Below are 12,310 nucleotides of genomic sequence, written 5' to 3' on the forward strand. Positions count from 1 at the left end.
TGTCTCGTTGATGGAAGATGTTCGTTGTTGTACTTAGGTTTGCATGTTGTGTCTACTATTATATCATTTGTTTGTGCGTTTCCCTATGGTGAGTGTTTTTGTGAGTGTTTGTGCTGTATTTCTGCCACCTAGTGTTGTCATTTTGTCGATAATTGTAACTTTGACATATAAGCAGGGGGTTTGACTAGCCGTGAAAACTGTACCAAGTCAGGAATGTGTGAGTTGTTATCAAATATTTCGTTTCTATGTACATGGTGTATGTTGGCCTTTGGTTTTGCTGCACCTCAGTGTTCCTGTTCCTTTGTTTTCTTTTTATAATGACTGATAATTGCTGTGTTTCACTGAGTTTAAGTGTGTAACCTGGAATTGTTATTCTCCATCAATTTACGAATTGTAACACCGGTATATTACTATGCCTTTATTTACCCGTGCAAGAAACAATAAAGATTTGATTGTCCAATGACTAAAAGATATTTAACAAAATTAACACATGTTCATAGATTGGTTTGAAATATTTTGTTGGGTTGATCGTCAGATTTGAATTTAAACAGCTTTCAAATGTATGTCTTTAGAGATTGAAAAGGTTAAAAGTCGTTTCACAGCTGGGTACAATATGAGATTACGAAAACGTTCAGGTGTGTCATAGTTGAAAAATTTGATTTCATGATTGGTTCAAATAGAGACTATGTTTGTGCGCCCTCCTTTGAATATACTTTTAAGCAGACAAGATAAAAATAAAGGATGCATATTATACTGCTGCTGAACTAAAAATGCATGTATACAGGTGTAACGAATATAATTTTCAAAGAAGGATTCCAGATTAAGCACCTTTATCCTTTAACAGAATTTTAAATGAATTAATACATGCATATACGATAAAATTACCACATGATATTAATGTAAATATCCGTGAACATAATAAGACCGTTGATGAAGATCAATTTACGTGTTTTGTATCTGTATTTTACACGCACATGTGCCATTTCCTGGGCGGAGATTCTAAGTTTATTTGAGATTGTCGGTTTGAACTAAGCAATGACAACGATCGTTCCTCTTCAAACGGTTCTGGTGAAGTTTTGTTGACTAATAAGGTCGCATACTCCTCTATCGCTAAGATTGTTTGCAGTCGTTATGCTGGATTTTGATTCTTTTCGAATTCATTAATACATCGCTAGCGCTAGTGTTGACAGGTCTCGATACCGGATTGTTAACCATGGTCTGAGCTTGCTGGTTTTTTCTCCTTGCAATAGTAATGCCACTTGATTTAGACTCAACAACAATTTTTCCAAACGTTGTGATACCGGTATTGACATTTTTCAAATCAGAGCTAATCTTCCAAGACAAAACAGTGTGATTTAAGTCTTTGCTGTTTACTAGTGTTTGAACAAATTTATCTTTTTCGTCTACATCACGATCGATTTGTTTTAGCGCAATGAATGCCTGCAGGTCTGATGCATGTTGCTTAATGCTCGCTATGTTATTTTGGAATACCGTTACGTCTTTTTCTGCTTGTTGTACTGATGTTAACAATTTGTGAATTTGTTTGCTCTCCGATTTTCTGTTTTGTTGAGTTCTTTCAATAGTTTATCTTGCAGTTCATCAAGATTATTAACAATCTTTAACTTAGTCATATTTATTGCTGACTCGACTTTATCTCTTGTTTCCTTGATTGAGGTCAAATTCTCTTCACGGTCTTTTCGAATTCTTTTAAGATTTTCAGAAATTCTGCAAGGTGAGTTCGACTTCCAAGAAAGCATTTGATGATTTTACATCTTTTACCGCATCGTCAATATCAAAGAGTTCTTTGCACTCGTTGTGGGTCTCAACGATGCACTTTTTACAGCATGGGCTATCGTGCTTATAACAGTATATATGAAACTTTTCGTTGTGTCTTTCGCAAGTTTTTGTAATAGCTAGAATTGATGGCGGTAATTTCTTGTATGTATCGATAGAAACTGTACTATGTCCCCTAGTTGCCTTTGAGATGCTGTGATGTTCGGTACATTCTTTACAAAGGCCTTCATCACATTCGGAACACCAAATTACCGATGGATTAGTCACCTGACGAAAATCACATATACTACAAATATTAGTAGTCGAATTAGTCGCCATTCTCCTGAAACAAATAAATGTTAAATATTGCATTAATAGTACAAAATACTATAAATGCACAAAGTGCAGGAATTATATAAAAACAGGAAACGATATGTGGTATCGATCAATTAAACAAATTCACTTCGCATGCATAGAAAATATAACGGTATTAAGGACACATCGATTCTATTGGTATTCCGCGTTTCATACCTACAACATGGAGCTACTTTTTAGTTATACGCCTAAATCTGTTTAATTCCAATTTGTAGGACTATATACTTGGTCATTATCTGCTATTATGTACCATCTTATTGTGTATTTAAATACACGTGAGTGGTTTGTTTAGCTAACAATTAAACCAGGTTAAATCTAACATTTTCTACACAAGGAAATGTTTTAACCCAAGTCAGTAATATGATAGTTGTTTTTTATTTGTTTGAATTGTATTTGAGCTTTTGATATTGTCATCTGATAAGGGACTTTCCGTCTCGAATTTTCCTTGGAGTTTGAATGTTTATTTTACTTTTTTTCCCTATCATTTGAGTAACAATTTTCTTGGAAATTCATTGTAATAGATGAACCACAAATTTAATTGTTCAATGAAGTCCACATTTCCTATCAGCTTGAATACAAAATTTAGAAAAACAACGAAATCATGTATTCAAGAAAATAAAATATTTCCTAAATTCAGCAAAATAAGTACCCACGAAAATTAATGAATTAACAGTATTTTATGTTATTTAATGAATGGCTGTTATTTATTTTGAATGTATTGACCCATAAAATCTTCACTCTTCACATCGAACAATCCGCGAAGCGGATTATGTAAACTGTGGAGAGTAAAAAAATATTTTTATGGTTCAATAAATTCAAAATAAATTGTTGCCATTCATTATAAACAAATTTCTATCCAAAATAAGGCTCAAAGAACTTTTTATATTATTTATATTTACAATAACAACTTACACACATGTTCGCGTATGAATACACAACGAAAGAGTGTGAGTGCCGCCATAATAATTGACAACATTGAAAATAAAAGTAATACTTTTAACCAATCAGAAGACAGTAAATACACCAAATTTATTTGTGTTAAAGTGTTAACGCACTTTAGATGCATGAAATATTTGCCACTGATCGTACACCAATAACCAATATAACCTCTTTTTCCATTGACAAAACTTCAAATTTAACAAAACAAGTTGAATATGTTTTATATACTAGAATGTCTAAGTTTTGCTCTAAACATGCAAAAAGAGTGTGAAAATAAATAAAAAAGAAAATTGGGAAACAGATGATACCCCCCCCCCCTTTTCCCTCGTCTGCATATCTCAACTGAAGAACAGTAAAAGTGACCCTACACTAGTTTGTACTTGATCTGCGTTTTGTAGTGTTAAGAATTGTGAATACGTTTCATAACATTTGGCTGAGCAAACTTAAGAAAGAGAACAGCAACGAAAAAGTAAGCCATTTTTCAATTTGTAAGCAGGCATATCTCTAGAACGGTTAAAGTTATACCACCAACATGTATTTTGCGGTAATAAGCATCGTGTATAAGGTTCATAACATTTGTTCGAGGTAAACTAAAGTTGGAGAAGGGAAACGAAAAATTCAGCAAATTTAGTTTTGTTTATAAAGGGACATAACTCTAGATCGGGTTAATTGGTGCCCCCAATATTCAATCTTCATCTGTGTTTTGTAGTACTTTGTATTGTGTATAAGTCTCATTTCATTTGTTTGAGGCAAAACTCATGTTAGAGAACGGAAACAACTTTGGGACGTACAGATGGACATTCGGACGTACAGACGGATAAGGATAAAACAGTTAAATTAAAAGCCTCCTCCGCTACGGCGGTGGCATAAAAAAAAAAGAAATCCTTTATAATCCGATTGAGATGTGTGTGTGTGTGTGTGTGTGTGTATGCATGTGTTATGGTGCTAAGTACATTTTTATATAAAAAAAAGACGATGTGGTATGAATACCAATGAGACAACTCTCCGCAAGAGACCAAAATGACACAGAAATTAACAACTATAGTTCACCGTACAGCCTTTAACAATGAGCAAAGCCCATACCGCATAGTCAGCTATAAAAGGTTCCGAAATGACAATGTAAAACAATTCAAAACGAAAACCAGGTGCTCCGCAGGGCGCAGCTTTATACGACCGCAGATGTCGATCCCTGAACAGTTGGGGCAAGTATGGACAAAACATTTAAGCGTGATACAGCTCTGAATTTGGATTGTGATCAAATTTTTGACATTATATGGGATTTTTACACAAAACAAATGTCAAGCCACTCCATCATCACCATCATCTCAATTCAAATTTTAAATGGACTTTGCAACCATAAACACTCATTTAAATACATCAGAAAATTATAAAAATAGAAAATGACATGATAGTCATGTCTGGCAAATTTCCAACATACATTATCTAAAAACATTTTAGAAAAGATAAGGAAAAAAAGCTTCATCAGCAACATTTTATATTGGCAAATGTCTAATGAAGTTATTTACATAAAGTTATTGGCAAATAAAAATAGAAAATGACATCATAGTCATGTCTGGCAAATTTCCAACATATATTATCTAAAAATATTTTAGATAAGATAAGGGGAAAAAAACTTCATCAGCAGCATTTTATATTGGCAAATTTCCAATGAAGTTATTTACATAAAGTTATTGGCAAATAAAAATAGAAAATGACATCATAGTCATGTCTGGCAAATTTCCAACATATATTATCAACTACTATTCTATACAAAGAAAGATAACTCCAATTGAAAATTAATTGCTATTGCACAATATTGTGCAATTAGATATTTCTTGCTATTGTGCAATACTGTGCAATTGAAAATTTCTTGCTATTGCACAATACTTGATATGGAATCCTGATTTGGACCAACTTGAAAACTGGACCCATAATCAAAAATCAAAGTACACGTTTAGATAAAGCATATCAAATAAGCCCAAGAATTTAATTTTTGTTAAAATCAAACTTAGTTAATTTTGGACCCTTTGGACCTTAATGTAAACCAATTTGAAAACTGAACCAAAAATTAAGAATCTACATACACAGTTAGATTTGGCATATCAAAGAACCCATTTATTCAATTTTTGATGAAATCAAAGAAAGTTTAATTTTAGACCCCCAATTGGACCAACTTGAAAACTAGGCCAATAATTAAAAATCTAAGTACATTTTTAAATTCAGCATATCAAAGAACCCCAATGATTCAATTTTTGTTAAAATCAAACTTAGTTTAATTTTGGACCCTTTGGACCTTAATGTAGACCAATTTGAAAACGGGACCAAAAATTGGAATCTACATACATAGTTAGATTCGGCATATCAAAGAACCCCAATTATTCAGACAATTTTTGATGAAATCACACAAAGTTCAATTTTGGACCCTTTGGGCCCCTTATTCTGTTGGGACCAAAACTCCCAAAATCAATACCAACCTTCCTTTTATGGTCATTAACATTGTGTTTAAATTTCATTGATTTCTATTTACTTATACTAACGTTATGGTGCGAAAACCAAGAATAATGCTTATTTGGGCCCTTTTTTTTGGCCCTTAATTCCTAAACTGTTAGAACCAAAACTCCCAAAGACAATCCCAACCGTTCTTTTGTGGTCATAAACCTTGTGTCAAAATTTCATAGATTTCTTTTCACTTAAACTAAAGTTATAGTGCGAAAACCAAGAAAATGCTTATTTGGGCCCTTGTTGGCCCCTAATTCCTAAAATGTTGGGACCAAAACTCCCAAAATCAATCCCAACCTTTCTTTTGTGGTCATAAACCTTGTATTAAAATTTCATTGATTTCTATTCACTTTACTAAAGTTAGAGTGCGAAAACTAAAAGTATTCGGACGACGACGACGAAGACGACGACGCAAGACGACGCAGGACGACGACGACGCCAACGTGATAGCAATATACGACCAAAAAATTAAAATTTTTGCGGTCGTATAAAAACTATCGGCCTTATTTATATAAAAACCAGATGCTCCGCAGGGCGTAGCTTTATACGACCGCAGAGGTTGAACCCTGAACGGTTGGGGCAAGTATGGACACAACATTCAAGCTGGATTCAGCTCTAAATTTGGATTGTGATTAAATAGTTGACACAGCATAGGTTTCTGACACAGAATGAATGTGTTCTAATGAACTTAAAATTTTTGTTTTCTCTTACAGCAATTCACTATGCTGTTGAATATTAATCCTCTCAAAAAAATGTTTGAAGAAATTTTCTTTTTTATTTATGAAATTTCAAATGAGAAAAATTGAACCCAATTTTTTTAATCACATCCCCCTTTCCCTTATTCCAAAACTAATCTCAATTAAAATTTCTAATGGAGTTTGCAACAATAACTACTCATTTAAATACATCATAAAATATTAAGATGTAAAAAAACTGCTTGTTATCACTGAATGGTAAAGATTATTTTAATTTATCAGTTGGAAGTAAAAAGTGAATATACATTGTATATTGTATATAACAAAGATTTAAGTTGATTCTGGACAAAGAAAGATAACTCCAATTATAAAAAAAATCTTGCTATTGCACAATATTTTGCAATTAGATATTTCTTGCTTACTATTCTGGACAAAGAAAGATAACTCTAATTAAAAAAAATTTTGCTATTTCACAATATTGTGCAATTAGATATTTCTTGCCATTGCGCAATACTGTGCAATTGAAAAGACTTGCTATTGCACAATACTTAATATAATAATTTTAGATCCTGATTTGGACCAACTTGAAAACTGGGGCCCATAATAAAAAATCTAAGTACATTTTTGGATTCAGCATATCAAAGAACCCCAAGATTTCAATTTTTGTTAAAATCAGACTAAGTTTAATTTTGGACCCTTTGGACTTTAGTGTAGACCAATTTGAAAACAGGACCAAAAATGAAGAATCTACATACACAGTTAGATTTGGTATATCAAAGAACCCCATTTATTCAATTTTTGATGAAATCAAACAAAGTTTAATTTTGGACCCCGATTTGACCAACTTGAAAACTGGGCCAATAATCAAGAATCTAAGTACATTTTTAGATTCAGCATATCAAAGAACCTAACTGATTCATTTTTGTCAACATCAAACTAAGTTTAATTTTGGACCCTTTGGACCTTAATGTAGACCAATTTGAAAACGGGACCAAAAGTTAAGAATCTACATACACAGTCATGACAGTTAGATTCGGCATATCAAAGAACCCCAATTATTCAATTTTGATGAAATCAAACAAAGTTTAATTTTGGACCCTTTGGGCCCCCTTATTCTGTTGGGACCAAAACTCCCAAAATCAATACCAACCTTCCTTTTATGGTCATTAACATTGTGTTTAAATTTCATTGATTTCTATTTACTTATACTAACGTTATGCTGCGAAAACCAAGAAAAAATGCTTATTTGGGTCCCTATTTGGCCCCTAATTCCTAAACTATTGAAACCAAAACTCCCAAAATCAATCCCAACCGTTCTTTTGTGGTCATAAACCAGTTACCTTGTGTCAAAATTTCATAGATTTCTATTAACTTAAACTAAAGTTATAGTGCGAAAACCAAGAAAACGCTTATTTGGGCCCTTTTTGGCCCCTAATTCCTAAAATGTTGGGACCCAAAACTCCTAAAATCAATACCAACCTTCCTTTTGTGGTCATAAACCTTGTGTTAAAATTTCATAGATTTCCATTCACTTTTACTAAAGTTAGAGTGCGAAAACTAAAAGTATTCGGACGACGACGACGACGCAGACGACGACGACGACGACGACGACGACGACGCCAACGTGATAGCAATATACGACGAAATTTTTTTCAAATTTTGCGGTCGTATAAAAATGAACGAAAAAAAATATGTAACACATAAACAAACGACAACCATTGAATTACAGGCTCCTGACTTGGGACAGACACATACATAATATGGCGGGGTTAAACATGCATTTGTATATATTATAAATGCATATGATAGACCTTTGTACTTTTCCCACTTTTAAAAGGGGGTTTGCGGGTCTTAATCCTTTTTTTTAATTTAATATAAGATTTCGCTTTATTTTTCTATAAATGAAACTTATTTTATACTTAATAGAAAAATAAAATAAAAATGGTGGGACTGTTCATTTACGCTCACAATCTGCTATCGAAAGAGGCATACATTTTTGTAAAGGTACTTTTTTTTCTTTTGAACTAATGGGAGAAATAGAGGTAATATCGAAATAAAAAAAGAACTTTATTACAGAAATCGATCAAATTTTACAATAGTTTAGTTTAAGACGTACAGCTTATTTAAAAAGTTATAATAAAAAGTATAGTTCACCGACGAGTTAAAAAAAGATTTTTCAATTTTAATGCCAAAAAATGGCATTTTTGCACAAAAGGGAGATAATTTGGAGCTTTTTCAATGATATCTACAATTTAAAAGTCATCTGGGGCCAACACGAATTGATTTTTTTGAATGATTTTTATCCCATATGATAAAGTAACAACTACTAATGGTAATAAATAAAATTTGAAACGAAAAATAAATGTTTAATCTTCTGAAATTTTTACACACTCGAGCCTCCTTAACATTGCCTAATATTACCTGAAAACCGGATACTGATGTTGTACAAAACATTTACAAAAATCCTTCCATGTTGACATGACCCATTCCGTTCGTTCTATGTATACACATGATACAAATGCTAATATTGAAATATGAAAAAAGTTACTAATCTTACAATATCTATGCACGTATCTTTCTCTGCAACTTGCGCAATTTTATGAGAAATTTATTAACCATACATGTTATATTAATTACTTTATAATTTTATCTCAAATTATAATTATTTTTTTTAAATATAGTTGGGGCCTCGATGGCAGAGTGGTCTAAATAGTTACTACTGTTATCACTAGCCAGTCAACACTGAGGTTGTGAGTTCGAACCCCGCTCGTGCAGGTGCACTCGACTCCAATCTTAATTGACTAGGATTGTCAGTTTTGATTTTCCTATCGAAGGTCGGTGGTTTTCTCCGGGCACTCCGGCTTCCTCTACCAATAAAAACTGGCCGCCACGAAATAGCCTAAATGCAGTGCTTAACACTGGCGTTAAAACACAAAAAAATCAAAAAATCAAATAAAAAAATATAGAACTTTTATTCACGTTTCATTATGATATAATTCTCTTTGATTAATTATTTTCGAAACTTCGTAGTAAAAAGGGCACAGTTTTAGCAGTAAAATTATTTTACTTTCATTTTTAAAATAATATTTCTTCAATGTCAGTTTCATTTCGGAGATGTGAATATATAAGAACTATTTATGCTTCATGTTTTTCAGAAATCTGTACGAAATCATTAACATGATTAATGAATAACATAATATTGCTGAGTGATTGCGCCCCACTTTCATTTCGTATTTCCAAAAATCGGCTTATCAAATTATCAAGTTGTAGCATGAACATACAAAATCTCCTGTAGAATACTTGATACAAGTGAAGCACATATCTTCTTTTTAACGACATACATATACACATACACACACACACACACACACACACACACACTAATTAACTGACCAAATATTGAGGGGCTGTAAACTAAAAGTAAAAAGAGCTCATAACAACCATATTACTACAACAATCGTCATACTTCCATAACCGTGATGACTGTCTGAACTTTCGTAGCGTAGACTAGTGAAGGAAGTAGAATATCGATGGAAGAATATATTTTATATCGAACATATTTTTCAAAATACATTTCAATATCTGTCACAATAAAACTAGTCTAACCTGTAATGTATGCGGAAGTACAAATATACAGAATATAAGTCGACTCCTAAAATATACATACCTTTACAACAAAGTCACATTTAAATATGCGCACGCATAGACTATGTAGTTCAACTATTTTTAAACCATAATAATAATATACAATGGTGAATGTGGAGGTATATGCATCTTCATTGTTGGTAATTAAGCGCAATAAAAAATATCATACAAAACAGGACTTGTTTTTAACATGTTTAAGGTGGGAATGTTTTTTATATACTAGTTCATTGTTGATAAGTTAAAAAAATAAAGAGAGATGAAAATGGGATGTGGGGGAAGAAATGGGGTGGGGTGCGGGCGGGGGGGGGGGGGGGGGGGGGGGGGGAGTGTCAATGAAACTTCAAACACTATGATAAAAACGACATTGAGGACAAACACTCTATGGTTAAAAATTGTTGGTTTATTAAAAAAAAACCTCCCGAACAAAATATGAATTGTCGGTGCAGAATAAATTATTTGAAAGAAAATATTGCCAAAATACATGTCTTTGAGGGAAAGTGGAAAAGTCGTACCACTGAGTACTAAACAAGATTTACAAAAAAGTTTATACGTGACATTGTTGATAAATCTGATATCAGGGTCGGTTCCAATTGTCCTCACTTGATATGAGTTATTAGACTTACGTTTATGGGTAGAATTCCTTTGTGATACAGAAGAAAGTCAAATGTTAAAATTTAAACCACCGTATTTTTCAAATACACATTGAAGGTTTATTATTTCTCTTCCTAATTTTTTCTTGGTCAAATACTTACATGTATACAAGGCAGTTTCATCACTCAAGTTGCCTCTTATATTAAACATGCGCCACTGAAAATGTTTAATGATTATAATTTTGTTATGTCTATTTTTTTCAGCATACAAGTGACATTTTTACGCTGACACAGATAAATAATACCAACAATAGACAATGCCAGTTTTAGATTATTCAAAACATTCTTCTTATTTCTTATTCTCAATAACATGTGTAATGTAAAAGTAAAAAGATGTGGTATGACTGCCAATGAGTCAATTCTCAAAAATAGACCAAACTGAAACAAAAAAAATAATAGGTGCCAACCCTCACCTATACTTGGACAGTGATGTAACCACTACAACATAGATGTAAGTTTGAGTTAAAATAATGTCCGACATTGTGTGCAGTTTATGCGGGGTCCGACTCTATAAGATGTTCATGCGAGGTCTATTTTTTGGCGCAATTCACGGAGGACCGACTCTCTATGCAAATCATGCTAGGTCTGATAATTTACATAGTTCAGGAAAGACAGGACTCTATATGAGCATTTCATTCGCAATTTTCACTCTTCATGTAGTTTATGTGATGGAAACTCGCGGTAACTATAAACAATGAAAACAACACGTCATGCGTCCAAAGCCCGTGTACAGATTTGCCGTCATCAGGATTTTCCTTTTTTTCATCTGGATCTTTCTAAAATTTTAATTTCCAAAATAGAATGCACATTAATTCTTTCATAAAACCACTTACTACCGAGCTTGCAGTATCCGCAGAAACTTGTAGGCTGCGCTGCAATTTATTGCATTTGCCGGACTACTTTATACACGCGGCATTATGTGAGTACTAAGTAAGTGTAAAGACTGGTCGGCTCGATGTCACGTTAAAGGGGCATGTCTTCCTGTGTACTGTTGCATGGTGATCTCGAGATTTTTATAAAAATATTTGAAAAGTGTGTTACAAAAAAGGTATCTTATATTCATATCTAATTTTCAGATGCTCGTTCTTTATACATGTTGTTTGTGGCACTGGATTTTAGACTCCAATCCATCCATCAAAATTACTGGAGCACTAAGTCTATCGAGATGCAAATGATTCGTATTTCATACAGAAACACAGTCATAATGTTTAAATTTTAGAAAGCGTTGCCAAGTTGTTTTATGTAGTTGGGTTTCTGACTCAATATCATAGACTCTAATTTCTCTATGATATGTGATTTTACGAAGAAAAAATGTAATCAGACGTTTTTTTTTTATCTTATCAGGTAAAAGTTTAAAATTTAAAAATGCTGTATTCTAAAGCGATAAATCTGTTTATTTATATTGTTGCAGTAAGTATTTTGAACGACAGTTTCGACGTTTTGTTAAAAGAGGGTGAAAGATGTCAGCGGAACAGTCACACTCATAAATCAAAAATAAACTGACAACGTCACGGCTAAAAATAAAAAGACAAACAGAAAAATGAGACCACGTTCACACTAGGACATTTTATCGGTTTAAACTAGACCGATTCACTTTAGATCGGTTTAAGGGCTAATGTAAACGCTTTGAATCGACTCTTCAATCGGTCTAAACTAAAACACCAAAAGAGGTGGTTTTATTTGAATCGATCGAAATTAAACCGTTCTTACGTTAAATGTGAATGCACATATCGT

The 12,310-nt window shown here is 32.9% G+C and overlaps 1 long non-coding RNA gene across 1 annotated transcript; it reads right to left on the reverse strand.

Annotated features, from left to right (window-relative positions):
• Nucleotides 1-405: 405 nt before the first annotated feature.
• On the reverse strand, nucleotides 406-9,992 carry LOC139505151 (uncharacterized). The gene is made up of 2 exons (XR_011659576.1): nucleotides 9,949-9,992; nucleotides 406-2,116 (listed from the first exon to the last, which is right to left on the reverse strand). It is a non-coding gene; the product is annotated as an uncharacterized lncRNA (long non-coding RNA).
• Nucleotides 9,993-12,310: the final 2,318 nt, after the last annotated feature.

The sequence above is a fragment of the Mytilus edulis genome, unplaced genomic scaffold, assembly GCF_963676685.1.
Source record: "Mytilus edulis unplaced genomic scaffold, xbMytEdul2.2 SCAFFOLD_565, whole genome shotgun sequence".
Classification (NCBI taxonomy): Eukaryota; Metazoa; Mollusca; class Bivalvia; order Mytilida; family Mytilidae; genus Mytilus; species Mytilus edulis.